A 27,069-nucleotide genomic window follows, 5' to 3' on the forward strand; every position below is an offset into this window, starting at 1 on the left:
ATATCTATCTGTGTATGTCTGTCTGTCTATCTATCTATCTATCTATCTATCTTCTCTTTTCCCTTTCCCTTAACCCTAAGATTCACTGCTTATATTGACCCCAGATCCTCACTTTAACTTACTGAATTCTTCTACATAGCAGGGTGGCAAAGAAGACTACTTTCAATTGTTCTAGGTAAAAGATTAGATAAGAGTCCCATTGATCACTTTAATGGCAACTATTTTCAACTGTAAAGTTTTAGGCAGATCAGCAAAAAAACAAGACTGTGTACAATACCCACATCTTAACTATGACTCAATACACTTGTGCTGTGACTTCTGACCACCCCTCGTGCTTTTCGAGATGTGCCTGCATGCCAGGTGATCTCACTGGCATGCAATTCCCCGCACCTGATTTAGTCTCCCAGGTTGCCCACAGACCACAGCCACTATGACGGTGCTTGAAATCCATTATTTTCGTGGTGTACCAAGAGCTTAGTCATGCAAGCAGCTGGTCTGTGAAGACATTCACCTGGTTCTCTCTTGTTGCTTCTTGTTTATTATTTTGTTGTTGTTTTGTGACAAGGTTCTGTTGTTCAGCTTATGCTGGTGCCAAACTCCCTCTTCTTCTTCTCTTGCCTGTACACCTGGCTCCGGCGGTTTCTTATGATAAACAATATTTTGTTGAAAGTTAATTATTGGGTTCATTTATTGAGTGCTTACCAGCAGATGAAAAATGTCTACTCTGGGGGTTCATAGGCTTCTTACCATTAGTCTAAGAGCTCCTGGGAAGAGAGGGTGAATCCCATTTATTCATGTTCCCAGGCACAAAATGCCTTTGGGAAACCAGAACATGGCACCTCAGTATATGAAGGGCTGCTGAGGTGGAGGTAGTAAAGCAGCAGGATAGGTCCTGCCTCTACTTGCTAAGACCTGACAGACATATGGGCATATGAGGTGTCCTTGTTTTCTCCATGAACAGCAAATCCAGCCACTGGAGGCCACTTCACATGCCCTCTTCAGAGGTGATGTAAGGAAGAGACATTAACAAACATCAAGAAACAGTATCACTGGGCATGGTGGCGCATGCCTTTAATCCCAGCACTCGGGAGGCAGAGGCAGGCGAATTTCTGAGTTTGAGGCCAGCCTGGTCTACAAAGTGAGCTCCAGGACAGCCAGAGCTACACAGAGAAACCCTGTCTCGAAAAACCAAAAAAAAAAAACCAAAACAAAAACAAAAACCAGTATCTAGCTTTTATTTGACTTTCTACATGTTGCAGCTACTAGGGCCTCAAGGTCTTTTGCTTTCATCTAGTCATTATTATTATTAATAAGTATTATTTTATTTCCTGCAGAATTGGAATCCCCTATTGTAACTTCTGTGTTTCATCGATAAAAGAATTTAAAAATAGACTCAGAAGGAAGCACAAGGACAATTTTATTTGAGAGAAAACAGGGCGGTCAAAATGTGAGTCCCAGCAACTTCAGGGATGAAGGAGATGGATGAGAGAAAAGGCTGTATGTTCCGGGCTAGAGACAAATCTTTAAAAAACTGTATTGGGAGGGGGATTACAGAAGAGGAGTGGAGATATCCAGAGGGTCAAGTGCAAACAGGGTAAGGATTTTGGCTTATATCTAAAGAAGAGAAAGGAGAACGGAGGTGGGGAGAGTTATGGTTTTTGAATAAACCTAGGACAGAAGATGCCGAAGCATACAGTATAACATCTCGCTAAGGGGATAACTATTGCTGCTGTCTTCTAGTGTGTTTTCAGGTATATCAGCTTTTGGTTGGTCTTTCCAGCTAGGTGGTTGACAGGCCCACTTGGATTAACTCTTAAGGGCAATGAAATGATTTTTTGGTGTTCCATCCTTCTGGGCAGTGTCAAATGTCATGTCTCTGCCAGGGTCATGGGGAGAACTCAGACCCTATTCCTCTGACAAAGAAGAAAAGTGTTTAATGGTGAATTTAAAAAGAAAAAATAATGAAGGGAAAGAAATAAGTCTGCAAAGGGCCACAGTTTACCAGGAAGAGAAAATGTTCCCTCTATGGGCCTCAACAAGGCTTAGCACCACAACCACTCCCCCCCCCCACTTCCCTACCCACCCATTCCCATTTTTTTGACCCTGGCATTCCCCTGTACTGGGGCATATAAAGTTTGCAAGTCCAATGGGCCTCTCTTTGCAGTGATGGCCGACTAGGCCATCTTTTGATACACATGCAGCTAGAGTCAAGAGCTCCAGGGTACTGGTTAGTTCATAATGTTGTTCCACCTATAGGGTTGCAGATCCCTTTAGCTCCTTGGGTACTTTCTCTAGCTCCTCCATTGGGAGCCCTGTGATCCATCCATTAGCTGACTGTGAGGATCCACTTCTGTGTTTGCTAGGCCCCAGCATAGTCTCACAAGAGACAGCTACATCTGGGTCCTTTCGATAAAATCTTGCTAGTGTATGCAATGGTGTCAGCATTTGGAAGCTGATTATGGGGTGGATCCCTGGATATGGCAGTCTCTACATGGTCCATCCTTTCGTCTCAGCTCCAAACTTTGTCTCTGTAACTCCTTCCATGGGTGTTTTGTTCCCAATTCTAAGGAGGGGCAAAGTGTCCACACTTCAGTCTTCATTCTTCTTGAGTTTCATGTGTTTAGCAAATTGTATCTTATATCTTGGGTATCCTAGGTTTGGGGCTAATATCCACTTATCAGTGAGTACATATTGTGTGAGTTCCTTTGTGAATGTGTTACCTCACTCAGGATGATGCCCTCCAGGTCCATCCATTTGCTTAGGAATTTCATAAAATCATTCTTTTTAATAGCTGAGTAGTACTCCATTGTGTAAATGTACCACATTTTCTGTATCCATTCCTCTGTTGAGGGGCATCTGGGTTCTTTCCAGCTTCTGGCTATTATAAATAAGGCTGCTATGAACATAGTGGAGCATGTGTCCTTCTTACCGGTTGGGACATCTTCTGGATATATGCCCAGGAGAGGTATTGCTGGATCCTCCGGTAGTACTATGTTCAATTTTCTGAGGAACCACCAGACTGATTTCCAGAGTGGTTGTACAAGCCTGTAATCCTACCAACAATGGAGGAGTGTTCCTCTTTCTCCACATCCTCGCCAGCATCTGCTGACACCTGAATTTTTGATCTTAGCCATTCTGACTGGTGTGAGGTGGAATCTCAGGGTTGTTTTGATTTGCATTTCCCTGATGATTAAGGATGTTGAACATTTTTTTCAGGTGCTTCTCTGCAATTCAGTTCCTCAGGTGAGAATTCTTTGTTCAGTTCTGAGCCCCATTTTTTAATGGGGTTATTTGATTTTCTGAAGTCCACCTTCTTGAGTTCTTTATATATGTTGGATATTAGTCCCCTATCTGATTTAGGATAGGTAAAGATCCTTTCCCAATCTGTTGGTGGTCTTTTTGTCTTATTGACGGTGTCTTTTGCCTTGCAGAAGCTTTGCAGTTTCATGAGGTCCCATTTGTCAATTCTTGATCTTACAGCACAAGCCATTGCTGTTCTATTCAGGAATTTTTCCCCTGTGCCCATATCTTCAAGGCTTTTCCCCACTTTCTCCTCTATAAGTTTCAGTGTCTCTGGTTTTATGTGAAGTTCCTTGATCCACTTGGATTTGACCTTAGTACAAGGAGATAGGTATGGATCGATTCGCATTCTTCTACATGATAACAACCAGTTGTGCCAGCACCATTTGTTGAAAATGCTGTCTTTCTTACACTTGATGGTTTTAGCTCCCTTGTCGAAGATCAAGTGACCATAGGTGTGTGGGTTCATTTCTGGGTCTTCAATTCTGTTCCATTGGTCTACTTGTCTGTCACTATACCAGTACCATGCAGTTTTTATCACAATTGCTCTGTAGTAAAGCTTTAGGTCAGGCATGGTGATTCCACCAGAGGTTCTTTTATCCTTGAGAAGAGTTTTTGCTATCCTCGGTTTTTTGTTATTCCAGATGAATTTGCAGATTGCTCTTTCTAATTCGTTGAAGTTGAGTTGGAATTTTGATGGGGATTGCATTGAATCTGTAGATTGCTTTTGGCAAGATAGCCATTTTTACAATGTTGATCCTGCCAATCCATGAGCATGGGAGATCTTTCCATCTTCTGAGATCTTCTTTAATTTCTTTCTTCAGAGACTTGAAAGAGATTTCTCCTTTTTAAAATTAGCATGCTACCATGGAATCGGGAGGTAGGATCTAAAACTGATCATGAGGCACGGGTGTCTATTCTCAACGGTCGACAAGCCTGACTAACAATTGGCATCTGATCTGACAATTCTTCTAAACATTTACTATATGTTGTTGACATTTCAGTGTAAGCTGGAATTCAAAGCAATGTCTAGGTGAACTACTTACTCTCTGGTTGTTTCTTATGTATGTATGAATGTATGATAGTGAGCTACTATTTTTCTCTTATTAGCCTGCTTGTGGCCAGCTGTAATGCAGACCCCTTACTGTTTTAGGGACTTCCATTCAAGTGAAAGTGGATTCTCAGCTTTGTGCAAAAGATTCAGGGTGATCCAGTATAAAGCTGAGGTAGGGTTTATTAAAGATACTTTAGTGCAGAATGCAAGAATGGGGGTTAAGAAAAGACAAAGACTCTTGGGAGAGTGTGTGTGGGTGTCTCTAAGAAACTGTTTGACTTCACCTGTCTTTGAAATAGTCATGTATAGGATTTTGATGAATTCTGAAGCTGCGATATTCAAATTATTGTCAAGCAACCTAAATTAGATTGCAAGGATGTTTCTGGAAGGCACCCGAGAATATTGGAATTACAATAACCAAGGTAAAGTCTACATCCCAGGGACAGAGAAGGCAGAAGACCCTCACTACGAAGGGTTTCATTTGAGATTCCCAGAGACTGTCCTAGAAATAAAATGAAGACTTGCCCAAGGTCACATACATTCAGGCTCTAAGCCTTATTTTTTGTTATCTTAATATAAAGTGTCTACATAGGATAGAGATTCTATCTCCATGTTGGCAACCTCCAAGGCAAATGTTGATTTCACTGGAATTTGGACTTCTCAGCTAGTGAGAAGTATAACCAGACTCTGGGGGTAAAGTGATTTCCCCCCTTTCTGATGTTGCCATATTTTTTATCTGTCTTTCTATCCCTAATTAGAATCTAGTTTTGATCTATAAGACTAAGACTCTGCAAAAGGGTATCTGTGTTCCAGGAAAGCACACCTTCAAAAGAATGTCTGGGAAGGAAAGTTTCATGGAGGGAAATGATATGTAGCACAGCTTGAATGCAGATCTCGACAGGCAAGGACGGTGACTAAATCCTAGGGCTGATACAGCCTGCCCTAGTTTCGTTCTGTTGCAGTGATAAAACACTCTGACCAAAAACAGCTTGGGGACATGTCTTACCAGCCACTGTTCTATTGCTGTGAAGAAACACCATGGCAAAACCAACTCTTATAAAAAAGCTTGGGGACATGTCTCAGTCAGTCTTCTATTGCTGTGAACAGACACAATGACCAGGGCAACTCTTGTAATAGAAAGCATTTAATTGGGGCTGTCTCACAATGGCAGAGGTTTAGTCCATTGTCATGGTGGGGAGTTTGGTGGCCAGGAGGCAGGCATGGTGCAGTCTTAGTAGTTCAGAGTTCTACATCCTGAACCACAGGCAGCAAGAAGTTATGCTAGGCCTGGCTTGGGCTTTTGAAACCTAAAGCCCACCCCCAGTGACACACCTCCTCCAACAAAGCCACACCTCCTAATCCTTCTCAAGGAGTGCCACTCCCTGGTGACTAAGCATTCAAATTTATGAACCTGTTCTTATTCAAATCACCACAGGAAGAAAGGTCTTATTTAACTTTGACTTCCAGGTCACAATCACCAGTGAGGGACATCAGTGCAGGAACTCAAGGCAAGAACCTTATACCAAAATCTTGGGGGAAGCATAGCTTTCCTACATAGTCTAGGGCCATCCATCCAGGAAATGGCTGGTTCCTCATGCATCAAAATTCAGATACGCCAGCAAGCTGATCTGATCTATGCAGTTCTTCAAAATAATATAACAAGCACTTGTGGTATTTACATTATAGGGAGTGGTAATAAGTAATCTAAGAATGACAACATCTACAGGAGGATATGCCCAGGTCATAGGCAAATTCAATGCTGTTGTGTAAAAGCAGTTTGAAAATCGGTTGCTTTTGCTACCTACAGGAGGGCCTGTCACTAAAGACACAGACACATTGCCCATCCTGAGGGAAGGCTGGATGGAGCAGAGTTTAAGATTACATTAGAAGTTTGGAGCCAGAATGTAAGAGACCTTCGATGTTGTACTGAAAAAGTTAATGAGTTGTTTTGCTTTTGTTTTGTGTAATGAGACATTTCATACCTAGTTAAGCTGCAGAGAATCTTATCAGTGGTGATTCAATCATTCATTTAATTAGCAAGTCCTTATTGTATGAGGTGAAAACTTCATTATTCAAAGCATGAGCCGATGATTACAGGAGGAAGGTAATCAATACACAAAACCAACAAATAAACGTTATGTTGAGATAATTAACTTAGAGGAAGCGAGAAGGGGCGATATTGGTAGATTTGGGTGTTCAGTGGACACCTGTAGGGATTTTTTGGTTCTCTTGTCCCAGGACGAATAATTGAGCAGGGACATACAGCTATAGAACAAATAGAGGCAGTAGTACAGTTCCAAGGAGGGGGTGGGAGGAATGGACCAGACAATGGATGTTTTAGACGCTTAACAGCAGTGGTGTTGCAAAGGCTTGCCGCTTTTAGGTTACACAGGATGGGTTTCATATGTGTGAAGGGGAGGTGGTTTTTGTCAGCCCCCCCTCCTCCTTCTCTTCCTCCTTGTCCCCCTCCTTCTTCCTCCCCCTCCCCCTCTCTCTTTCCCTCTCCCCCTCTCCCCACCCCAGCATTACATGTAGCTTACAGTGAGTCACAGGCCAGCTTCAGACAGGCTGAGGGTTCCTTTGCTGCTGAGCCAGTGGTTCCAGCCATGACTCATCTTCAGTCAGCCTCAGCCTGAAGACTTCCAGTTTCTTTTGTCGGACGGACAGCTTTTCTCATATGTGTATGTTAATTTTATAGCCTCTGTATCAGGCCTCTGACCTCACTCTCCACCTTTCGTTCCTGCCTCGAGGGTAATATGTAGAGGAAAATAGATAAGCAAATAAATATGTGTCGGTGAACAGTGGGGAGACAGAGGGTTGCCCAGGGCAGGAGGAGGCTGATGGGGTGTGGGATGTCATGGGGCCAGTTAGAAAGACACTTAGAGAATCAGTGGCATTTGAAATCAGCAGAAGTGAGGACAAAGCCCATATGTATTTCAGGGTTAGAGGGTCTGATTCCTGATTTGGGCATGGTGGGTATATTTACCTTATGGTCTTGGAGGGAGCAAGAAGGATGCTACTGAGCTGCCATGCACTGTGTAGAGGGGAGTTTACACAGACGACAGCAGGCAGCTTCGGGGAGATGAGAGGTGACAAGGCTCAGAAGTGAGAGATGATCAGAACTCCCAATACTTATACTGGATTTTCGTATAGGAAATGGTTTGTTCATCCATAGCTGATTGCTATAGATGCAGCCAAGGCCTGGGTGTCCTTTCCCTGTTCTGGACTGGACAAGGATTTGTTCCATTCATTACCTTAAGTGCTAGCAGTAGATCATTAGCACACCCAGAGTGTGGGGTAGCCATCTGATACATCTAACTCTTTCTGCAAAGAAACACGGCTCCAGCGTTGCTAGGTGCTTCTCAAAGTAAGGGCTGGATTATTCACCTGGGAAGAAAAATGAATTATTGAGCAATGCTCACCAGTCTTTCTTTGCATATATATTCCCTCCTAGCGTTTCTCGCACAGGAGCCTGGACACTTCACCACATCTTATGTAGAGGAAATGTTCTCTCATTTTAGGAGTCAAGTCAGCAAGACAGATGATTGAATATTTACATAATTAGAAAGCATGGTCGGAATTTAAATAAATCATTATAGATACTGTCTCCAGGGCCAGCTCCGAGCTTCTACCTGCTACCAAATTAATGCAAAGGGAAGAGCAGCACCCGGTCATACAGCAAGCTGGAACTCACTCAGCCACTCTGATCCCAGTCAATCACTCCGACGATTTTAAATTAGAGAGAAACAGAGGTCTTGCAGGTGCCCAAACCTATCATTTGATTAACGTTTACAAACAAACAAACAAACAAAAAAAAGAATTCTCACCATTTTCTGGCAAGGCAGGAAATATTTTCTTTTTCATTTGGAGGCAGGAAAACTTTCAAGAGTCCCTTTGAAGACTTCTTTGAGTGATCACACACATACTCAAGAATGAGACAAAACACTGAACCTGGCTGAGCTCTGGTTGAGGAGACAATATCCACTTGAGCCTTCCTGGAGGTTGTAGTTCTAGCTATCTGGAGAGACTGACAGATCTCATTTAAATTGCCACACCTCCCCCCCCCCCCCCCCCCGCAAAGCCTACTGAAGGTGAAGCAGGGAAGCCAGAGTTCCCCTCTATTTTCCTTGTCTAACGAGCATACTTCCTCATTAGGGCTCATTTCAGGTTTCCCAGAATAGGCTCAAGGTACATTTTTGAAGTTTCTGCTTCACCAGGTAGGGAGGGACACTTGTCAAATAATAGAGGAAAAAAAAAAAAAGATGGGTGTGTGTGTGTGTGTGTGAGCCATTTATTTCTCTTCCTGCCCAAGTGTTAGTCAGAGAAACTTCTCCCTTCTGAACGTATTCCCTTGAGCACAAAGGCAAACGGTCCTGCCTCCCACAGTCCTCGCAGAAAGCAGCACCCCCAAGTTTGCATTAGAAAATACCTCTGCAAGTTGGGTGAGCACTTTGGCCAAGTTGAACCTCTCAGCTCTCAGAAATAACGTCCAAGCATCCCGAGGACTTGTTTCAAGCGACAGTCAACACTGGTGTCCTGAAATTGAGTCCAAATTCCTGATGTGAAGCCTTCTGTTCAAAATGAAATGACGTGGGAAGGAAGGGACTGTCAAGCCCCACCCACTGCAGTTCTGTCTGTGACAGCATCGCAGATACCACGGGGTAGGAGTGTACTGCTTCCTAGAAATCACATAAGTCATAAGTCGCTCTTTGCTAAGCAGCTATCTGTGATTGTTAACTGTTGTGATAGGCAGTCCAGACTGTCAACTTTATTGGATTTAGCATCACCTAGGAAAAACATCTCTGGGCCTGTCTTTCAAAGGGATGTTTATCCAGGGAATTAAGACCTACTCTGAATGTGGGTGGCCCCATGCTGTAGGCTAGGGTCCTGAACAGAATAAAGGAAGAAAAAGAAGCTAGCCGGGCACAAGCGTTCTCATCTCTGCTTCATGACTGGACTTAATGCAATCAGCCCTCTTAGTCCAGCCTTCTCACCCACGAGGGGCTGCACCGGAATCCATGAGCCAGTCAGTCCTTAAATTGTACCTGTCAGGTGTTCTGCTATGGTTACAAGAGATCAAACTATCAGGGAAACCGCTTATTCAACAAGAAAAAAGGCGGCATCTCTTTGGTTTGTTGTTTCTAGGCAGTTAACTTATTACCTGGACAAGATGGCAAGACGCTCGGGAAAGTCTGGAGATGAATCCGCGGAGCAGTGCGTCTGATGACAATGGGAGTAACCTCAGATGCTCCCTCAGCTAAGAGAGAACGGGGTGGGGCTGCAGAGAAAATGCTTCGGTACACTCTTCCCTGTGTGTATTTTCACACATTTCCTTGGGAAGGTAAACCCTGCCGACAGGAAGGATGAGGAGCGAAGCAGGCGCCAGCTGCTCCCTAGTGAACAGCCTCCTGCATTCCACTTCAAGGCATTGAATTTGTTTCCTGCCTACTGTTCAGCTGGGAGTGTTCAAATTTAGAGGCATTTCAGTTAAGTGCTAATTAACCAATTAGCAACTGTCACTTTTTTTTTTTCCTTTTTACACTCTCAAGGATTGCTTCTGGTCTATATGCAGTGTATGCCTAGGAATTGGCTTAAGTATATGGAAATCCTATGGCAAATGAAGTACACGTGAAAACATTTCCTATTTTATTTTCCTGCTCCCTAAATGTATGGCTTTTATAACCACACTGTAAGGTCCTTCTGCTTCTTGCAGGTGATATCATGAGCTTCCCTCAAAATCACTGATAAATTCAACAAGACATAAAGGTCAGGTCCAACGGCAACGGTAAGCAGTTGTAGAGGCGAGAGGACCATTGCTTCAGGTTCCTGTTCATTTATAGTCCGTGATGCACTTGATAGCAGATAAAGGCACCAGTCCTTTCCCAAGGGCAGACCAGAGTACGTGTAGAAGGAAACTTCCAGGTTCTGACTTGCTCTACCATGCTCAGCTCAGCGTTCTGGTTACTTCTTGTTGGGTACATGCCATAAAGCAGGCTACTGCATCACATCTGTTGCTTTATGTTTAAAGGAAGGATGATAATGGTGACAATTACATTAGATAATTCATACAAAGTACCCTTTATAGTCCATGACAACATATCGCTAAATACAGCCATATATATATATATATATATATATATATATATATATATATATTCCCCAAGATACAACCAGATAAGACAAAAAGTATTTCTTCTTAGAGTTCATTCAACAACCATTTAATGAGTGTTGTATGACAGGCGTACTAGTCAATACTTGAGGTACAAACACTATTTCCCACTAAATCTGAAAGCTAGGATTATAATTACTTTGCAAATGCCGTATCCGTCTCATTGAGATTATTTCCATTGTACAATAATCCTTCATACTATGACTCAAATGCAGACAAATCAGAGAAAGATCCAGTTAACTTTGGAGTATAGATGAACTGACTAGATTCATGTGAGAAATGCAAAATTTGAACAGAGTAATTCTCTAATGAGCTGGGAAATTGCTGACCATTTGTAGTGAATTCTCTGACTAATATTTGAACACTGTTTTTATCATAATGTTTTTCCCCTTGAGTAAGAATGTGTGATATCAAGCCGGGCATGGTGGCACGTGGTGCATGCCTTTAATCCCAGCACAGGTAGATTTCTGAGTTCGAGGCCAGCCTGGTCTACAGAGTGAGTTCCAGGACAGCCAGGGCTACACAGAGAAAACCTGTCTCAAAAAAACAAAACAAAGACAAACAAACAAACAAAACAAAAACCAAACAAACAAACAAAAAGAATGTGTGATATCCCTCCACAGAAATGGAAGGAGACAGAGACCCCAGTCCCATCACCCACCAGCAGCACAAGGCAAGCTGACCTAGAACAATCAGAGGTTCTCATCGTGGACTATAATTTTGAAGGAACTGGACAAAAAGATAGAGACAGTTGTTATTGTATATTTTCCAAAATTCATATGTTAGGTATTTTCCAAAATTCATTTGTTAGAAACTAACTTGCAAAGAGCATCAGGGTATGTTGTCTTTGAGGGATTAGTCTCGGGGCTTTGCCCTCTTGAGTGGGATTAGCCCTTCTAAGGGAGGTTTATAGACCTCTTGCCATTCTGCCATGTGTGGACACAAAGCAAGCCTGCACTAGGTATTGAACCTAATGGAGCTTTGATCTTGGAGGTCTGAGCTTTCAGAATTTAAAAACAAAATGCCTCTCTAATATTCCTATATTGTCAGTTTGTGGATGGTATTTTTGTTATACAACCTGAATAAACTAAGGTATCCTGTTTCTAGATCAAGGTTGTCAGTCTAACTGTGTGGGACATCCATTTGTGGCTATGGTCACATAGGAGGTTTACACTGGCCTATTTATAGCAGTATCAGGCAGGGTGTGTGACTGGTGGCCAAGACTTCTCCACTCAGCTTGCCTTCCAAGCTTGGTTCTATACCGTGTTGAAGAGTCTATGATTGCAACAATCCCTCATATATATGTATATCTAAATACATGTATATACTAATTAATGTGTTATATATACTATATATACTATACTAATATATACTAATATATAAAATCATCTATATAGTCAGTCCAGAGCATGTCTTTATTTCATGTCAATTCTAACGACTCACAACTTGAGCATGCTTCTGTATTGGTACACACACACACACACACACACACACACACACTGCTTAATTTTGATATATTTATAATATGAAAGTCAATAAGGGTTAAAATTATAATTTCTATAAATTGGTAGCCATCAGCCAGCATGCCAATATCACATATGACTTTTGTAGCATCACCTCTATCTATTTTACTGAATAGGTGCGCATGTGTGTGTGTGTGTGTGTGTGTGCGTGCGTGTGTGTGTGTAGGGGCTGTTATCTTTTGACGTTTATTTCCTTAAGGCTCAAGTTTAAAGTTTACTGGTTGAGGAAGGTAAGAGACCCTAAGTTGTGGGTTACCTGTAAGTTATTACCTATTTCAGAATTTTCCTCAACCGTCCTTGAGAGAGATTATTTGTTAAACAATAGGGGCCAGCATGTTATTCGTGATCATGTAATTCTTTTCAGGAGTCAACTGAAGTTAAGAATAAGGCTCAGAATAGGAACTAGGGAGTGGGGAAAGTGGGGCCATGGGGAAGGACAAAACAGGCTTCAGTGTACCATTGCCATAGCTCAGGGATGCAAAACATCAGAAGAGCACACGTTATCCAGGACTGAGGAGGTGACGAGGTGTGGTGGCTTGTATACGCTTGGCTCAGGGAGCGGCACTGTTAGGAGGTGTGGCCTTGTTGGAGTAGGTGTAGCCCTATGGGTGTGGGCTTTAAGATCCTCATCCTTTCTGCCTGGATGTATTCTGCATGTATGCCTGGATGTGTGTAGCAGTATTCTGCTAGCAGCCTTCAGATGAAGATGTAGAACTCTCAGCTCCTCCTGCACCATGCCTGCCTGGACACTACCATGCTCTCTCCTTGCTGATAATGGACTGAAGCTCTGAATCTGTAAGCCAGCCTAATTAAATGTTGTCCTTATAAGAGTTGCATTGGAGCTGGGCAGTGGTGGCGCACGCCTTTAATCCCAGCAATCGGGAGGCAGAGGCAGGCGGATTTCTGAGTTCGAGGCCAGCCTGGTCTACAGAGAGAGTTCCAGGACAGCCAAGGCTATACAGAGAAACCCTGTCTCAAAAAACAAACAAACAAAAAACAACACCAACAAAGAGTTGCATTGGTTATGGTGTCCGTTCACAGCAGTAAAACACTAAGACAGGAGGCTGCCTTCCACCGCTGCACTGCCTGCTTCCCCTTCCATGGTGCAGGCCTCTGGGACTATGACTGCCTCTGGAACCATCTCCACTGCAGTCCTTCCACTATGCTTTAGAGATTAAGTCTTTTCTGAACCTCCATGGACGAAAAGCATGGATGTCAGCCTGCCATGCTATTTAGAGATGGTGGAACCTTCAAGGGTTTGGCCCCATGTAAGAAAGGTAGTCAACGGAACATAACATCTAGGGAGGTACTGGGTCCCTTGAATCCTCCGTTAACTCACCAAAGTCATGAGGGGAGCAGCTTTGCTCTACCAAGTGGTGGCTACTATGAAAGTCCCAATGCAATGGCAACAGGTGACCTCTTGGGTTCTTTCTTCAGTTGTTTTCAAACACACACACACACACACACACACACACTCACAGGTACACACACCACACACGTGCACATACATACCACACACATACAAGCACACACCACACACAAGCACACACCACACACACATACAAGCACACACACCCACACACCACACATATATACAAGCACACACATACAAGCACACACACACACCACACACATACAAGCACATACCACACACACACATACAAGCACACACACATACCATACACATACACATGCTCAGCTCCAAGACAGCCCCGGAGCACCTCTGAGTTCAGCTTGGTCACCTGCTATTTCAACTGGATGAAAGAAGAGGATGACCAACCTGGCCTGCACTCAGGCTTTCTCACTGAAAAGCTTAATGAACTTGGGCAATCCTCTTATCCTCCCTAAAGCTAGCATTTTCTGTTCTCTTAATGAGATGCAATTACACTGGCTTCTGCCTGAGAAAATTGACAATATTTTTTCAGTGCCTGGTGGTACAAAACAAGTCATAAATTATTAGTCACAAACATTATTATAGTTGTCATTATCATATCTGTCTTGAGATGCTGATTTCTGTGAGGCAGGAGGGAGGACCTGAGTTATAGAGAGATTCAATGCGAGGCTCCAGGGCTCGAGTTTAGCATCTGGTAGAATGGAGATGTTTCTAGAAAGATAATAGGATTCACTGCCCTCTGGAGAAAATGGGGCTTCAACTTAGTTCCAAAGTGAGCTGAGTGTGACCCTGTGGTATTGGAATTACACAAGTTACCCTCCATTGCAAAGCTTTGGGGAAATGTGTAGATTCTTTGAAAAATTTGTGTAAGAGAATTATGTCATAGGATATTAGAGGGATTATGTCAAGGGGTGCCATAGGAGAGGCATGTGGGAATGAATTCTAGGAACTGGATGCGATGGCTAATACTGTCCACATGGCAGGATCCAGAGTCATGGACGAGACAAGCGTTTGGATATCTGTGAAAGATTTTCTAGATTACATTCACTAAGATGTGAAGATAAACCATAAATGAGGACAAAGCCACTACAGGGGCTGGGACTGTGGACGAAATGCGCCCTGCCCTCAAGTTCTTGCTGCCATACCCTCCCTCCTCAATGGGCTGTGTCCTCAAACTGTGATCCAGAGCAAAGCTTCATTCTTTAAGCTGATTTCATCAGGTGTCTGATCACAGCAGCAAGGAACGTAACTACAGACATGGAAACACAGAAAACCCATAAAAACAACACAGGAAGCCGAAACATACAAACAAAAGATCTGTAAGGTTAAAAAAAAATTGCCCAGACAAAGCACTGTGAGATAAAAAACTAAAACAAAACAAAACAACTTCCAAAAGTGCACTGGGTTCATTTTGTGTTTGTCATATACTGCTGTGTGAGGAGCCCGCCCTAAGAAAGGTGTGTACACCCAGGGGGTTCCACTGGAAACCACTTCTTTTGCTTTTACCAGAGGTTATCAATTGGGGATAGATTCTGGGCCAGGGATGGCGACTTGGGTGGGGAATTAGGGAGGACTGGGAGGAGTTGGATGAAGGGAAACCACAACCATAGTATATTGTATGAAAATCTAATTTCAAAAAAGAAAGTAAGTAACTAAGTAACACAGCTGTCTACCCCAGGGCAGTGCCCACATTCTCCTGAGCCTCATGATGGAAAACTACCAACCAAATATATATATATATATATATATATATATATATATATATATATATATATATATATATATATATATATATATATATATATATGTATGTGTGTGTATATATATGTGTGTGTGTGTGTGTGTATGTGTATGTATGTATATAGAATATATAATTAATCATATTTATTGTATTATCAATTATAATTCTATTTATATTATATATTTATAACTATAATTATATAAATTAATTATTAATATGTCAATTGTATCCAATATTTAATATATCAACATTGTATAGTATATATATGTTTAATATATTAACACATAACTATATGATATATTAATATAGTTATATAATACACATATAATATATATTTATATAGAGCCAGGCATAGGTGGTTAATACCTTTAAGTATAAGGCTTAAAGGCAAATTATGACAAAACCAAACCAAAACAACAAAATAATTGTATATTTAACAAGTAAAACGTGGGGTGAAGTAATAATGAAATCCTTTCAAACAAAGATGATGGGCAAAGAAATGCTGAGCAGATGCAACCTCAGAAAGCAGGTCTGTCCGTACTTAAATCAGACAGTGGAATTCCATCACGGGGTCTTCACTAGGGTAGGAGGAACAGAATGGGAGCCAATGCTAACTTCTAGAGGATGGTAAACTGTGATTTTCCAGAGTTAATTAACAACCTTGAGTTCTTTATTCAGGAATTACTGTGAACCAAACCAGAATAGTAGTAAACCTTTAACAGCCAAATCATGGTAAAAGCCCTTTAAATGAAGATAAGAGAAATCTCAGAGGCCGCCGAAGGAAGCAGGGCCACGTTAATACAGCTGAGAAACGACAGAAGCCAGAGGCAGAAACCTGGAACAGGTACACTAGAATCTTTCACAAAACTAGAATGTAAAACTGTTAGGGTTAGAAGAAAATAAACATTTTTATTATTGCTCAAAAAGTCAACTTATCAAGAACAGTAAACACACTCGGCCCCCAGAAAATGCGTAAGAAACTAGATTGACAAGCCACAGTAGGAAAATGATCTAAATGCAGATGCCATCACTCAAGGCTGTAAGCAAGGGAGCACTGAGTTCATGGGAGGTGTTCCAGAAGGAGCAGCTACTGGTGCCACAGGCAGAAAGCCCTACTGACCAGGAGCAGCTGCTGGAAGCGGAAGTGCTGTCCGGTAAGGCTGCATCCGCGCTCCTCACTGCCGCTTCAGCCTGAGCGGGCTTTGACATCTGGGCGATCAGTATGGTAGCAGCTTAGATTTTTTTTGTTTTTGCCTTTGTTTCTCACTGTATAGCAAGCTGGCATCCAGGCTTCAAAAATGCTATGTACTGCCTTAAACCAGGCTTTAAGACTGTGCACTGTAAATCAGCCATCTGCTTCCTTGTGAGTCTGATTGAAAGTTATGAGATTTGTACACACACACACACACACACACACACACACACACGGAGAGATAGACAGGAAGAGAGGCAGAGAGACAGAGACAGAGGATGATACACACATACATAGACAGAGAGACAAAGAGACACACACAGAGGAAGTTGCGGATACAGAGAAAGAGAGAGAAACAGACACATAGACACACAGAGAATGATACACACACACAAGCGTAGGCAGAGAGACAAAGAGACACACGGAAAGAAAGTCACAGACACACAGAGAATACATACACACACACAGATTCAGAGAGAGAGAGAGAGGGAGAGAGAGAGAGAGAGAGAGAGAGAGAGAGAGAGAGAGAGAGAGAGAATTGTCTTCCCTCTCCCTTCAAGCAACATGAAGACTGGGGAAATCCAACCTATAAATGAGTAGGAGACCAACTTGAGTACAACAGAAAAGAATGGTGGAAGAGAAAAAAAAGATGAGATAGAAAATGTAAAGCATGCCAAAGAGTTAAAAATAACTACAGCATGTTTTCATAAAGAATTCAAAGGCACTGATTTAAATGCAGGGCGAGAAAAACTCAGGGTTTTACTTCATTTCATGTTCAGAGCTAGCATTGCTGCAAAGCAACAGTAGCATTCCTCTGTGGGTTCTGCGAGTCGGAACATCACATGCATTTCCACCCTTGCATATAAGAATGGTTTAGATTGACTTGAAGTTATGATTTAACCACACAAAGACATGGAAGATGAAAACGTGACAAGCACAGGGGTTCTGGGGAGGCCGCTCTGGGGGAGTGAGTTGGCTCAATGCTGTGAGGTGTGGCATTTGCATTCTCTACTGAGCAAGCCTGCAGTAAGTGGGCATCTCTTTGGAGCAAATGCAAACACGGAGCTCTGGCTGTCTTCCCAAACCCGCCACGCTGATCCAACCCAGTGGGATAAAAAGTTAAGACAAGCTGCAGAGTCTTACACAGTGCCCTGAAGTGTCTCCTGAAAATGACGAGGCAGAAACCAAAGCACAAAGAGGAAGAATTCAGAAAGGCATGAAGCAGAATTACTCTATCCATTGATCACTTTTCTGAGCCAGGCTAACACAGTCAGACCCACTTACTCCAGCATTCCATCGTCTCTATCTGCCCAGGAAGAATAGGGATGGAAAACAGAAATCAGAAGAGTCCAGCAACACTCTCATTACCTGTCTGTGTGTTTACCCAGAGAAGAAGGGATTAATAACCCAGTTTAATTAACAAGGCAGCTTTGTTTTTAAAGTATGTATTCTGGTGAATGCATGTATGTATGTGTGTGTGTGGATATGCATGTGGGCATTGTAAGTGTGTACATGTGGGTAAGTGTATTCATGCCTGTGTGTATTTATATGTACCCAAACATGCTTCTGTGCACACATATATGCTCAATGTGGTATATGCAACTTTGTATGTGTATGCCTGTGAGTGTATGTATGTACATACAAATGCATGTGTCTGGGTATATGCTGTATTGCATATGTATACTTATACATTCATGTGTGGGCATATTCACATTCAATTGTGCATATGTATGCACATGTACATTTGTGGGCATTGTGTGTATGTATATGCTATACACTCTTTGCACCTTCATGGTATTTACATGATGGCATATGTACATGTGCTAGAGTGTTTATTCATATGTGTGCCTACATATGTTTATATATGTGTGTGTGTGCTTTTGTGTGAGAGCACCTCCATCAGTGAATTGATGGGTGTATATGTTTTTGCCTTGTTCACATATATGTGTGATACATATGACTGTGTGTCCATATTTAACTGTGTGTACATGTATATTTGCATGTATGTATACATGCTCATTTTATGTGTACTCCTGTCCATGAACATGTATGTATGTGCATGCACACTTATATGTATTCAAATGTGCTTATATGTAAAAATATGTGTTTATATTTGAGGTACATATGTGTATATTTGCCTCTGTGTGTTTTTTTTTGCATGAGTACATGTGTATATATGTGTATATCCTTTGACAAAAGTGAAGCGAAACTATCCTGTGTGGCATGTTCTGGGGATGCATCAGTGAGGGAAATAATGATGCTGGCATCAGGGGAGTTAACTTCTAGCTGAAATCTGGCAATAAGCAATAAAATGATAATTATGTTCAGGGATGGTCAATGTTGTAAAGAAAGAATTAAGGGAAATAGACTTGAAAATGTTAGAGAATGAAGGATAGGATGAACAAAGGCCATCAGAGTTGGCACAATTTCTACAGTAAAATTTGAGCAGAAACATGGGGAAAATCAGAAAGGTATCATTAAGACACCTGGAGAAATAAATAAGGCAGAAGACATGAATGAAAATGAGTAAGACTCTGCTTTGCATGCTGGGATGAGGAAGGACCTGAACTCAGAGCCTTGGCACCCACATAAAACCTGAGCACATACCGGTAGCCCCAGTGCTGTGGGCAGGAGAGGGACAGGCTCACCCTGAGGCTTTCTGAACGGCTCTCCTGACTCCTGCTGAAGTCCACCAGGCCCAGTGAAACACTGTCTCAAAATTAAGGTGGTGAGCAATAGAAGTCACCTGATGTTGACCTGTGGCCTTCACACTCACATCCACAGATGTGCATAATGTGCCTGTGAATTCTCTCTCTCTCTCTCTCTCTCTCTCTCTCTCTCTCTCTCTCATACACACACACACACACACACACACACACACACACACACACACACACACACACACACACACACCACCCCAGGTAAAGCAGTAAATGAGACAGGCGTGAGGTTAAAGGATTATGGAGAAAGGATCTCAGAAATCCTTGTCCTCCATAGGTGGCTTTGGCTCCTGTTCTGAATTAGTGCACTGCTCGGTTCTGAACAGCAGAGTGACATATCCAACTTACACTCAAAGAATAAATTCACCTGTGTTTTCTTGTATAATAAACAAAAGTTACAGGAGAGAAAGACAGGAGATCAAAGGCACAGAAGGAGCTTGGGACAGCCCACTGGGTGTGTTGGTAGTTTAGCCACAATGATAGCCTGTTATGTGGCCACAGTACACAAGGGATATGTCCTCTCCCTCCCTCACACACTTGGTGCAGACTTGGAGCCTGCTGATGACCTAGACGTCAGGAGAAGTCTTATCACTCCCGCAATGAGGCCTGGGAGGGCAGGCAAGGCCCAGAGAGCTGCAATGAAGTAACTTGGCTTGGGGCTTTCTGCTGCTCATGGAATGGAGCTAACCTGAGTCCCCATAAGTGGCTTGAACCTCTCATTCATTTCAAAAAGCAGAACGCTTGGGCTTTCTCAAGTTTTCCCTATGATGAGTTTGAAGAGAAGGAAGGAGGCTTTAAGCTAACAGACATCCGAGAAATTGCCCTAACAGTGGGGAGGGAAGAGATAACCAGATTCCAGAGTTGTTTTTGTTGGTTGGTTTTGGTTTTTTTTTTTTTTTTTACACAGACAAAGTTTCACCTTTGGGTGGGATTCAGGGTTGAGATTGACAGAAGTTAAAGAGTTCCTCCTCTTAGTATATCTTAGCAAACTAAAAGCCTAGAAGACAGAAAGCATCCATACGAAAGAAACTTGTTTTATTTGTCCATGGATTTTTTTCTCTCAGTTTTAGTGGAGAGTTTATTTGAATATGAAGCCACGTTCTTTATTTTAAAACAGACAAACAAACAAACAAACAACAAAAACCGCTTCTCATTACCTCCCAACTAACATTCCTGGGGATGAGGTCCAGGCACTGATGATAGAACCTGTTCTGGACGTTCTCACTGCTGGAAGAGCTCTCCAACAGCAGAGCACTGTGCTGGCTTGGAATGATAGACCTACTGCCTCGTGTATTACTCACGCTGAACACTGATGGGGAAGTGAGGCTCTCTCAGATGTCTGAGCCGACAAAGCATCCCCTACCTGTACTTATTACAGATATATTTAAGTGTCTGAAGCACAGTAAAGGATCTTTAACTTGTAACATTTACTGCAAAAGTGACCTTTTATTATTTTATAGCTAATTAAGGAGGAAGCTGTGCTAGATCAGAAGAGCCCTAAAATAGTGGCCTGGTGGCTGTAAAATAAGAAAACATATGGTCCTGAGCACTGTGGGGTTCTTTCTGAGTCTTGTCAGAACAAAGCGGGATCCGGCTGGGTTCAGTGAGCCCAGGGAATCCCCTTCGAGTGGCACTGGGCAAATAGTGACAAGATTTGCAGGCGTCAAGAATGGGGGAACAGCTGTGAGAATCCACACAGCTGGTGGAATAGACCCTTTGCCACCTTGTCAAATGCAGCTGAAAGGATTTCATAGTTAGAGAAAACACACAGACTACAAACTAGGAAAATCTATGAGGTCCTGTTGTAATGAAGTCACACATTTCTATTGCTGAAAAAAAGAGAAATTTTAAACTACACATTAAAAAGACTTAACAAAAGCTAATAGCATTGGTAATGCTTTGAAAAACTTCAATTACTTTGAAATCAAGAAAGGATAACGTCAATAGAATCTATACTCATTTAAACTTGAACTTGAATGTAATTACAGTTGTTTTTTTTAAATAGGTTACACTTTTCAAATTAAATCAGTTTTTAAAACTATAAAGCACATATATCTATTTGAGATTTCTTTGACTCTGATTATTAACTATAAAAGTTTTACTCAACTACAAACTGGAATGAGTTATTTCTGGTCAAAAGGAAAAAAATATATGTAATTTCAAAGTCATTAAATTAAAGTTTCGTGTGTGTGTGTGTGTGTGTGTGTGTGAGAGAGAGAGAGAGAGAGGGAGAAAGAAAGGGGAGTTCCCATTTGTGCATATTCATGTATATATGTGGGTGCCAGAGGTAAATGTCAGGGGTCGTTCCTCACATTCCTCAGTACAATCCATCTTGGATTTTCTGTTCTCTCTCTCTCTCTCTCTCTCTCTCTCTCTCTCTCTCTCTCTCTCTCTCTCTCTCTCTCTCTCCCTTTTTCTTTCTTCGGTTTTTTGAGACTAGGCTTCTCACTGGGATCTGGAGCTCACCCACCATCAAGCTAAACTAGTTGATCAGTGAACCACCAGAGATCTGCTTGCCTCTGTCTCTCTAGCAATGGAATTACAAGCACATCCCATACCTCTGTTTTTCCACGAGTCTTGTTCTCATCCTTGAGCAATGAGTACTTACTGACTGGGCTATCCTCCTACCCCCAAGTAAATTAAAAAATTAAAAGTTTTTAAAAATATAACTAAACCTAATATAAAACTATAATAGCTTTGGCAACTAAAGGGGCATTTCCAGAATCAATCCAGTCTGACTTGGGAAAGAATTATCATCCATTGTAGGCATTGTAATCTAAACCCACTGAAATGAATCTCTAAAATACCTCAGTTGGTTACTTGCTCTACTCAGGAATCTCAGCTTCCAGTTTTCTCAAAACTCAGCCAATCTGGACCCCAATTCATTATGACAGTTGGCTCAGATAATATGTTTGTTTGGCTTGCCATCTTCTAGGCTAACAGGGGCATGTTAGCAGGAGCAGATGTCTGAAAGGAAAGCAGTATTCTTTGAATGTCTAACATTCGTCAATAGGGTCTAATATATGTAATCTATATTAAATCAATGGCTTCTGTACAAATATTATATAGAATTCCCATTTATAGAATGAGTCATCAGAATATTTGTTTCAATGTGAACTAGCTATGGCTGAAATGGAGTTATTTAGAAACCCCGAGTGAGTTGCAAGAGAATGGCCTCTATAGACAACAGACTAAAAGACAAGTTGACTAAGAAAGAAGATTGGAAGACTTGTCAGTAAAGACTCAGATCCAAGAGACCACTTATCTTTTGGAAACAGGCAAGAATCAAAGGAAGTTAAGAATGTGTTTTAGAGATGTGGTGGTTTGAATATGCTTGGCCCATGGGAAGTGGCACTATTAGGAGGTGTGGCCTTGTCAGAGGAGGTGTGTCACTGTGGAGGTGGGGCTTTAAGGTCTCTTATATATGCTTAAGTCTGGCCAGTGGAATGAGAGCTTCCTCCTGGCTGCCTGTGAAAGTCAGTTCCCTTCTGCTGTCTGCTGATCAAGATGTAGAGCTGTTTGGCTCCTCCAGCACCATGTCTGCCATGCTTCCTGCCATGACAATAATGGACTAAATCACTGGGACTCTAAGCCAGCCCCAATTAAATGCTGTCCTTTATAAAAGTTTCCTTGGTCATGATGTCTCTTCACAGCAATGGAAACCCTAACTAACAGAGAAGTAATTACAGCTGGGTAAAATAAACCAGACCTTTGTAGGGTTGTGAGAGATCATTAGGGATGTACTTGGTCTTGGAGTTCATACATCACACATGTAGTTTTATAATATCTGTATATTTTAATATTATCTATTTTAGAACCACCGGTAATTCTAAATATCTCTAACCCCTTACTGAATGTGGATAAGGTTAATTTTGTTGTTGTTACTGGATCAGAATTCTAAAGAGTAAATATTGGAAATGATGGGACTGTAATAAAAACCTATGAAATCATAGCACTGGATGACATATTGCTTCGTATTCTAGAAAACACTTAAGGTAGAGAGGAAGATGCCGAAGATTGGCCTCTTATCGACAGAAGCATATGCACAGAGATCTGTACCTACACAAGGAATACATTCATGGATACACATGCCATACACGCAAACTGATGAGAACACCAATACTTGCTAAAATCCGTTCTCTTTTTGTTATATGTAAAAGGAGATGATATCTTTGGCTTTTGTCTCTGAGATGTCCAATTTGAAATATTTAATGTCTGGGACATTCATAAAAATTTCGATTTTTTTTTTTTTTTACTAATAAGGATCATGGAACTATTACAATTAGAGAGACTGTAATTGCCACCATGTTAAGGAAGGCTGACTCTTGACTATTCCATTTGATTATGACCAAGTGAAAAATTAATCACTGTTGTGATATTCGTGGTTATTACATTGTTATAGAAGCCAGTGTTATCGTGAATAAAATAAACTTTTTCCTTTTATCTTTTTATTCATTTCTTTTGGGGGGCATTTTGGGGATTGAAGCCAGGGATTAACATATGATAAATACATGCTCTACCTCTGCTTTATACTCCCAGACTTAAAATGTCTTTATTGTGTCATCAACTTGCAGACTTGAAGAGGCCCCACACACTACAAATGTTGCAGAAAATTATGTTACTTCAGGAAAGGCTTTCATCTATCTATCTATCTATCTATCTATCTACCTATCATCTGTCTGTCTGAATGGTCAAGAATGTCTGTCTGTCTATCTATCTATCTATCTATCTATCTATATATCTATCTACCTACCTATCTATCTATCTATCTATCTATCTATCTTCCTTTATGTATATCACAATGCCTAGGCATTGTCCAATGCAAAGCACATCAGCAAAGGAAACTGCCTTAGTTACTTCTCTATTTCTGTGATAAGACACCAAGAACAGAGCAACTGATAGAAGTGTTGATTTGGGGCTTGCACTTCTAGAGGGTTAGACTCCTTGAAGGCAGAGCAGAATTATAAGAAGCAGGCCTCTGCATCAGTAGCTGAGAGCTCACATCTCAAATGACAAGCAGCAAGTAGGGAGTTCACTGGAAACTGTACATGACTTTTGGAACCTCAAACCATTTCCCTAGTGATATGCCTCCTCCAAATGCCTACACCTCCCAAACAGGCACTAACTGGGCACCAAGTATTCAAGAGTCTGAGACTGATGAGGGACATCTACCATGGGGACTCATGCTCACCTGTTCATAATTCAGCCACTACTCCTGTAAAATGCCTGTAATCAAGGTAATATGCAATATTGCCCTTTAAACTGAGAGTATTCGTTTCATGTTTTGTTAAATCGAGAAGATGTAATATGTCTAGATGAAGAAATCATTAGAAGCCCACACAACCATTTGCTTGTTCAATGGAGGCATCTGCTCAGACAAAGAACAAAATATCTTTCCTCTCCAAAATGAGACACTTCTCTTTGTATGAGTGTTAAACTTCTCTGCTTGCAAACTCATAAAGAATAAATTTCAAGGTTTGAATGGGACCTACAGCAAACTGCTGTAATAAAATGCAGTTGCCAGTATATGTCCCAATTGTAGGAGGAACTCGAGAGGGCAAGATGCAAGGAGGGAAACCTGTCTGTCTCCATCTTGGATGTGGGGGATCACTTAGAGATGAAAAGCATTTCACTTTCCTATTTGGAATGGAATCCAGGCCACACAATTAAATTATGTATGTAAGGCTCAGATTTATTCTTTAAAACTGAGTCTCTTATAATACTTCCTGTGCATGTGTAATATGACAGAATATCCCCTGTTTTGTTTTGTTTTACAATCCTGATACAATACTTTCCAAGTTTCCTAAGCATAAGAATTTCTTAGGGTGAAGGGAGGTTTTCTAGGAACACCAGTTCTTGAATCCCAGAGTCTGATTTTGCATTTTTATAAACTCACATTGGAGGTGACAATGGCTGGTGCACACTGTAGGTCCATTTGGTCTCTGCTTTGCCTTCTTAGACTCTCTTGCAGCTAGAGAAAATTTGACAAATTTGCTGGAAAATTGGAAGGCAAAGCAGGGTTTGAACTGCCCTTTTGCATGGTTTTGCCTGTTTCTGGTCTTCAGTATGGTTGGGAACATTGGTTTTTTTGTTTTGTTTTTTTTTTTTTTCAACCAATATTTCATGGTCTATTACCCAGTTTCCTATGTTGAACAAAAACAGCTTGAGACACAGACATGGTCTCTGTAATTTCTCACTGATGACCTGTCACTCTAGATTGTAGTCCAGGAGGAAAGTGTATTTTAAAATAACTTCTAGGACTAGTTGGGATGTATCCCAGCAGCAGAGAGCTGGCCTAGCGTGCCTGAGGCCTGGGGTTTAATCTCTAAGACCATAAAAAAGAAAAGTAACTTCCAGCTACTTTGTTAGCATCTAGGTCTCTGTACCCTATCAGCTCTTCTTAAAATACTTTATCTCTCTAGCCTGATATGTTCTAGCTTTATAAAAATGTCTTTCACAGAGATAAAATCTGGTAAATGCTGATGTTGCTCTGTAAATAGGAGTTTAATTTGACCATATGAACCTCTTGAGAGGCATTTGTACATTCCATTCAACTGCCTTACCATAAATCCTTACATTCATGCCAGTCATTTCCAATTGCAGGTTAGGAGGAAGCTCTTCAATTTAACAATGTTGGAATGCCGCAAATTCTCAAATCCTGTATTTGGAGTTCTGAAAGACTGCTGGAATCAGTGCTTCATCTAGAAAAATTATGACAAACATTTTGCGTGAGGATGGAGATTTCCTGTCTTGTTTAGAGTTTACAGAATAGACCTCACATAATCTGTGCTCCTTGTCACCCAGGGAACATTAGTTCCTACAGAAATTGTCTAATAAATCTTACATATTAATTTTGTTTTGCCTGGAAGCCTTAGGTTGCACTCATTAAAAATTAATTGCAGAAAATGTTACATCCCAAAGACAGTAACGGTTTGCTAATAGGGGCGGAGGACAATTCATTTAAAAATGAATTTTTGACTTTGAGCTGAGAAATTAACTAATAAATCATTAACAATCCTAAGCCATTGATTGATATGGTAGGGCAAGTCACAATTCCTAGTTTCTGGGGCTGGAGAGATAACTCAGTGTTTTAAATTTTTCTTGAAGAGGGGGCAGGATTGATTCCCAACACCCACATCAACACTCACAGTTGGCTGTAACTGCAGTTCTTGGGGAACTACTGCCCTCTTCTGGCCTAAGCTGGCACTGCAAACACATGATGCAGAGAGATACCTATGAGGGTGGGGTAGGGTGGATCAAAGATATACACATAAAATAAATGATTTAAAATAACCCCGCCAAAGACCAAGTTTGAATTTCTGAGAAATGTATTATAGACACATTAATGCTCAGGTCCACTGCTGTCATGTTTAATGGGTAGGTCCATTGATATCAAGCTGCAGTCATATAAGTATATAGGATGCGATGCCATCTAGGGATATGGGAGCAAATCTGTTTTCTATGACAACTAAGAGAGTAAAGACAGAAAGTGTTATCTGAAATTTTGGAGAGTCCCAATAGAACCATCACATGTTGCCCAGGGAAATCAAGGTTCCCTTGTGTGGTTCTTGGTCTCCTTAAAAAGACTTTAAGACCAGATATACCAACAGGTGCTGGAAGGTGAAGAACAGACTCAAACTGAAGTTCCAGGAAAATTTATTAGAGTTGAAAAGAAAAGCCACTGGACAGGTGAGCGGCAACTTCCAAGCTGCCTGGAAGGGAGGAGGGAGGAGGACAATGAAGGGACCAGGGCCAGGCTGCTGGGGAATGGGAGGGGGCAGCAGACAGCAGGAAGGGAAGCTTAAAGTGTTAGGGAACTTAAAGGCAGGCCTAGGCTCTGGCCAGCATAGAAGAAAGGGAAATAGTTATAACTGATCTAAGTTTGGCTTTACCAAGGCAAGATGATTCACACAGTGGCTTGGCTTGCAGGGCCTCTATTAAGGGGAGGGAGTTGTTCAGGAACAGCACATCTTTTTT

The 27,069-nt window shown here is 41.6% G+C and overlaps 1 long non-coding RNA gene across 8 annotated transcripts; it reads right to left on the minus strand.

Moving 5' to 3' along the window:
* Positions 1–27,069, minus strand: Gm31075. Of its 8 annotated transcripts, none has more exons than XR_384366.3 (5): positions 25,656–27,069; positions 8,784–10,368; positions 8,182–8,381; positions 6,895–7,741; positions 1–642 (listed from the first exon to the last, which is right to left on the minus strand). It is a non-coding gene; the product is annotated as a predicted gene, 31075 (long non-coding RNA). The 8 variants fall into 8 exon arrangements; XR_384367.3 differs by lacking the exon at positions 1–642 and adding an exon at positions 4,088–4,127; XR_875607.2 differs by lacking the exon at positions 1–642 and having other exon boundaries at positions 6,363–7,741; positions 25,656–25,793; positions 26,241–27,069.

This window comes from Mus musculus, chromosome 15 (assembly GCF_000001635.26).
Source record: "Mus musculus strain C57BL/6J chromosome 15, GRCm38.p6 C57BL/6J".
Taxonomy (NCBI): domain Eukaryota; kingdom Metazoa; phylum Chordata; class Mammalia; order Rodentia; family Muridae; genus Mus; species Mus musculus.